Below are 6,056 nucleotides of genomic sequence, written 5' to 3' on the forward strand. Positions count from 1 at the left end.
GTCGAAGCCGGAGGCGCGATGTGGATCGAGAAGGGGTGCTACCGCAAAGTTAGATGGTGGATTATTGCAACGCTCGTCTTTCTTCCTTTTCTTCTGTCCCCTTCATGACAAGGAAGAGCTCCATGTCCGCGACCATCCATTCCAGCACCGCTACAAGATGGGCAGTATTGTGAGCTTCGCACCTCGATGGTGTTGTCAACATGATAGCGGGCTTTGCAACATCGCTAGTGTTTAGATGCTCACCTGTGCTCCTTTTCAACACCATTGATGCAACAGATTGCTCGCCTATGTCAAATGGGTGTTGGCGAGGTTGCAACCTCACCTCTATTGCAGAGGTCGTTGGGGATCGCAACATCACCTATGTTACAGTGGCAACCTGGTTCGCCCTGCAAACATTCTGGATAGCGGTGGCTCGTCGATCGAATGTTGTTCCATTCCCGTAATCTAACAGCTCAGATGGAGGCTGATTTTCTTCTTACGTCAGCTGACTCCCACGCAACATGTGCCTTAAAATAAATGACATGACTATAGAGCAGCACCGCATACTTGCGCTCGCATGTAGTGGCTGCTAAACTTGTTGTTGCGATTAAAAAGCCTGCAATCATGTGGGCTGCCTGTGCATATATCATGGTTATGCTGATGGTGATAAATTCACCCATAGCCACTAGACTCGTTCGAAAAATTGACTTTGGTCACTAGACTTAGAAATAGCCAGATTACGGTTATGAAGCGCATATCAGTAAACAAAAGTGGTCACCGCGTACACTTGGGCTACTTATTCCATCGACGTGGCATAGGCTTTGACCGATGGACCGACAATGTCGTACAAGCAAGGGTGTTTTCAATAAATATGACATCAGCTAACCCTTGCTATTTTGCACAAATCTCCCCAACATTTTTCAATCTCTCATTTCAAAATCGAAGTCATGGTTCCTGCTATGCAGCAGCCAATGGAGGTCGCCACCACCGCAGCAAGGGACTAGTGCATTGTGGGTGATCTGGTGCCCGTGGTAACGAAGGCAGAGGCATGCTGCAGCCAGCGGTAGATGAGGCATAGGCCTCCAAGAGTGAGTTGGTGCAGCACTGATGAAGAAGCTTGATGGGGCAGTCATGGCGCGTTGGCAAGGGCGTGGTGGATAACCATAGGATGGGTCGCAAGCTGCTGGGAGGCGAGCGCGGCGCCATGAACGCGCGACAAAAAGAAGTTGGGCATCGGGTATTATGTAGCTGCCGGTCCAGAGAAAAAGAGTGACCACCCCGACCATATGGCGAGCTCCACCGTTCGCCCCTATATAAGCTGCCGGCCGCCCAAGCTTCTCTCCAAAAATCCTAGCCAAGCCTCCTCCCTCCTCCCATCGCTGCCACAGTCTCTCCCTTGCCTCTATTTTCACTCCCCGGTCGCACCATTGCGAGCTATGTAGCCACCACGCTTCGGCAGTTTGTCCAATGGTGACTACGAGCCCCACCCCCATGTCGACAGGAACCGCAACATCAGTACATCACACAGAGCTTCACCGCGCAATGGCCTAAGGCAAGACGCCCTGATGTTGACGAGCATGTCACCGATCTCTGCCTCGGCAATTCGTTGTCGGCGCCCCAAAACGATGTCGTCCTTTTTCCCGGCTCCCTCTGACTCCTCCCTCGACTCTGCGGCGTTGGTGTGCATCTCCCGCCGCGTTCCTGATGAGCCCCGCTTCACCAAGATCCTCCTATGCGACATCGCGCTCCAGCGAGTTATTTGGCCTCGCGCCTAAATGCCTCCTAATCTCCCAAACCAATCATACCTTGTCGGACCTCTCCACCGCGTCCCCGTGGGGAGCCTCATCCTTCTTGACCTTCCCCCTCCTTCTCTCATGTATCCCATACCCCCCTGCCGCCCAGATTGCGCCGCCGGCTCCCATGGTTGTGCAAGTAGGGATTTGGGAGGTGATGTACTACGGATTTGTGAGTGGATTTATGGGGAGCTGATGGGCTAGGAATTACCCGAGCTGCCCCCGAGCCTCGCATCCAACGCTTCAACCAGACAACCCTACTGTAGCTCTTGCACTGTGCCTCGCTCGCCTCCCTCAACCTCAGCCCTGACGCCTTGTGGGGCCCACTACCGAGCAACTCGCCGTGCTACCTCGCTCGCGTCGCTTGACCTCAGTAGCAACGCCATCAAGGGGACCATGCTGCTGGGCCTTGCCACACTTCAGGGGTTCCAGGTGCTCGATCTGCAGGGCCACTGCCTTTCCGGCATTCTTCATGGCAGTGGCCATGAGCCGCCGCGGCAAGACGAGGTGGTGTGGGAGGCGGTTGGATGTGGTGGTGACGTGCGTGGGACATGACGGCGAGAGGACGTGGTGGGGGCATGGGTGTTAGAGGTCTGGTCTGATAGTGGTGCTGGTTGGAGAGCCACGAGGGCGATGAGCTCCCCCATGCTCCGGCTGGGCGAATAGCTCCCATGCACGTTGTTGAATTGAATTGTCTCTCATGCGACGTCGTTGGTTGTGATGGCTCTCATGTGACGTATCCCATCACAGAAATAGCTCAAGCAAGACAACCCGTTTACGCAGCTAGTTGGCTGTTAGTTAGGCTGAGGTTTGGTTGGGACACTGGGGGTTATGTGCTCTGACTGGTGGGGTCCACCTAGGGCCACGTTGTCAAGAGTCAACCTTCCACAACTCGATCGGTGACTGTGTGACCGTGCTCGACTCGACCGTGCTGGACTTGGCGAGCGGCGCCGCCGTAAGCATCTTCTCCGGCAGAGGCAGCGGTTTCTTCTCCGCGGTGGTGGAGCGCCTTTCTCGCCAGCGGCAGAGCTATTGCAAGTGAGTATTTTCAAAACCCTAGTCCCATTCCCCAGAATTTTGGGGAGATCTGTGGCCTCATGCCGCCCCTCTGTTTCTTGGCGATGCCCATTTAGAATCTCGATTGGATCCGGGGTTGTTTCTTCTCCGCGATGGTGGAGCGCCTTTCTCGGGAGCGGCTATTGCGAGTGAGTATTTTCGAAACTCTAGTCCCATTCCCCAGAATTTTGGATAGATCTGTGGCCTCATGCTTCCCCTGTTTCTTGGCGTTTTAGAATCTCGATTGGATAGGAGCGCAGGGGCTGAATGAGATGGAGCGAGGAGACAGTGCTTCAAATCGGTAATGCCGCCCTCTTTTCTCTTTTAGCTGTTATCAAACTCGATTTGGTAGTGACTGTCGCTTACACTGCCGCTGCCTGCCATTGACAAAACAGGGGAGGTTCCGGTTCTGCCACCACATTCGCAATTATAGTGGAATTTTTTTCCCTGTAAAGCCAAGCTCAATGATTGCAGTGTCCAAGACATTGATAGAGATACCACCGTGAAGTTGGATGTAGAACTTGCAGATGTTGATCCCCAGGAATTGGAGAGAATGCCGGAGAAGGCTGTGGGCAATTTGGTGGAGAGAATTGGGGAGAGTATTGTTTGGGATCCAGAACAAGAGGTATCTCTGCAACGTTTCGACAACTATTATGGTGAATATGTGAGAATTGAAGATGGAGAGTCCATGGTTGCTGAAATTGATCAGCAAAAAGGGTGGGCAAGCAGATAAGTAACATTTTATGCAGAGCTAATTGATTTGCAAACTCATTCCAGAGTTGGTTATGTGCCATCAAAGATGGTTGCACAGAGGGAAGATGATGAGTGGCTTTCACAAGGAAGATGTTGGCATTGTTGACCGAACCGACTGTAGTAGCTGAAGATACAGGGACGATGCAGATGGAGAGGAGGGAACCCATGGTGCTAGGAAGATTGTTGTTGACTGGAATGTAGTAGAGTTGAATGAAATAAACAGATTTGGTCATTACACCAATATCTGACATTGATATGGCCGAAATGTTTGGCATTCAAGTTGATGACAAAGATAAGGAGAAGGATGAAAGTTCTTTGCCTGTTGATGGTAACACAGGCCCTAGAAATGCAAATGAGGATGAAGAAGAGCTCATGAGAGAGGCTGCAGATGATGTGGATGATGTAGATGATAATGAGCTGGTTTGTTTGTATGACAAAGAGAACCCAGTTATTGAGGTGGGAAAGTTGTGGCCAAGCATGGATGAGTTTAGGATGTCTTTCAGGACCTATGAAGTGAAAAAAGAGTTTGATGCCAAGACTATGTGGACTGATCGAAAGAAATTTTATGCTCGGTGCAAAGGTTACGATGGTGGTGGCAATACTTACAAATGGTACTTGTCTGCCAGACGACAACCTGATGGAAGTACAGTAAGGGTAAATCAAATACCACACCAGCATACATGTATGACCACTTCACAGAGAGTTTCAAAGATGACATCACAGCTTTGGGTTACAGAGAAGATTACTCCTATTTTAGCCAAGACTCCAAACACTGCTGCAAAGAGGCTTAAAGTTGACTTGGAGAAGTTGTACCCCATCCAGCTGCAATATACCACAGTGTAGAAAGCAAAACAAAGGGCCATGAAATCATTGTATGGTGACTGGGCAAAAACATTTAGGATGCTGTATCGTTTTAAAGCAGAGGTGGAGAAGAGGTCACCTGGAAGTGTGGAGGAGATAGATACAGAGGTAACAGAGGATGGCAAGGTTTTATTCAGCAAGTTTTTTATGTGTTTGAAGCCTTGCATAGATGGATTCAAAGTAGGTTGTCGTCCATATTTGAGCATAGACTCATCTTTTTTGACTGGAAAGTGGAATGGTCAGTTGGCTGCATGCAATGCTCTAGATGGACACAACTGGATGTTCCCAATTGCAATTGGAATGTTTCAATCAGAGACAGAGGCATCATGGATATGGTTCATGATGCAACTGAAAAGATGCATAGGGCTAGTTTCTCCTTTGGCCATCCACACAGATTCATGTAAAGGGTTGGAAAATGCAGTAAAAATGTTTCCCCCCATGATGAGCAGAGGGAGTGCTTTGGACATATGTGGATGAATCTGATAAAAAAATTCAAAGGAGATGAATTTGGGCGCATGTGGCTAGCAGCAAGATTCTACACCAGACAGACACATTCCTATCACCTTGGTAATATATTGGCATCATGTAGTGATAATGAATTTGCTTCATTGTTGAACACCCACCATTCTCTGTTGTGGTACAGATCAGGTTTTAATACTGCCATAAAATGTGATCATATCAATAACAACTTGGCAGAAAGTTTTAACAACAAATTGAAGGATTTGAAAGACTTGCATGTGCATGACATGGTGGACCAAATAAGGATCATGATCATGCGTTTGTGGGAGCTGAGAGGAAAAATTGCTAATATTTTGGAAGGGGACAAGCTTCCAGCAGTGGTACAACAGGTGGTCAACAGGAGTAGAAATCTTTCACATCTATCTGTTGAGAAATCTTCCTTGTGGGGTGCTGAAGTTAGAGATACAAAGAGTGGCAAGAGGCATGTGGTAAATACTGAGTTGCATGAGTGCACTTGCCAAGTGTAGCAACACACTCGAAAACCATGTGAGCATTCCATGCTTTTTTTGGCATCTAAACCCAGGTTAAATATGCACCCATATTTGCATGAGTATTATTCAGTAAAAAATTCAAAGCTGTATATGCAAGTCCAATTCCTGCACTAACTAACCAATCTCAGTGGCCTGAGGTGGAAATAGAATTTACCTTGTGTCCCCCTGTCACTAGAAGAAAGGCTGGGAGGCCAAAAAAGAGCAGATTCAAATCTTGGTTTGAGAAAGGTGGTTGTAGTAAGAAGGGGGAAAAGGAAAAGGAAAAGAATGATAAGCCCAAAAGGGCTCAAAAAGGTAACAAAAATAGGTGCAAGTTGTGTGAGGTACTTGGGCACAGAATTGGTTCATCTAAATGCATCTACACTCCTCAGAGGCCAAAGTATGTTTATGTTACTGTTTTTGCAAGTTTTTAATTTTGCTACTTGTTCTAGTATCTAACCAAGTGAAATGCTTTATTTTTAGGAGGAAGCGTGCAGAAAAAGCCCCACCTCTTGTTGTTGAACAATGCTGGACAGTGAAAAAAGCAAGACTCAATGGCTTTAGAAGGAAGAGCACTAAGCAGATAATGTTTGGTGACAAAGATATGGAGCAAACTGAAACTGTT

Source organism: Triticum urartu, chromosome 5A (assembly GCF_056163025.1).
Source record: "Triticum urartu cultivar PI428250 chromosome 5A, HENAU_Tu73, whole genome shotgun sequence".
Classification (NCBI taxonomy): Eukaryota; Viridiplantae; Streptophyta; class Magnoliopsida; order Poales; family Poaceae; genus Triticum; species Triticum urartu.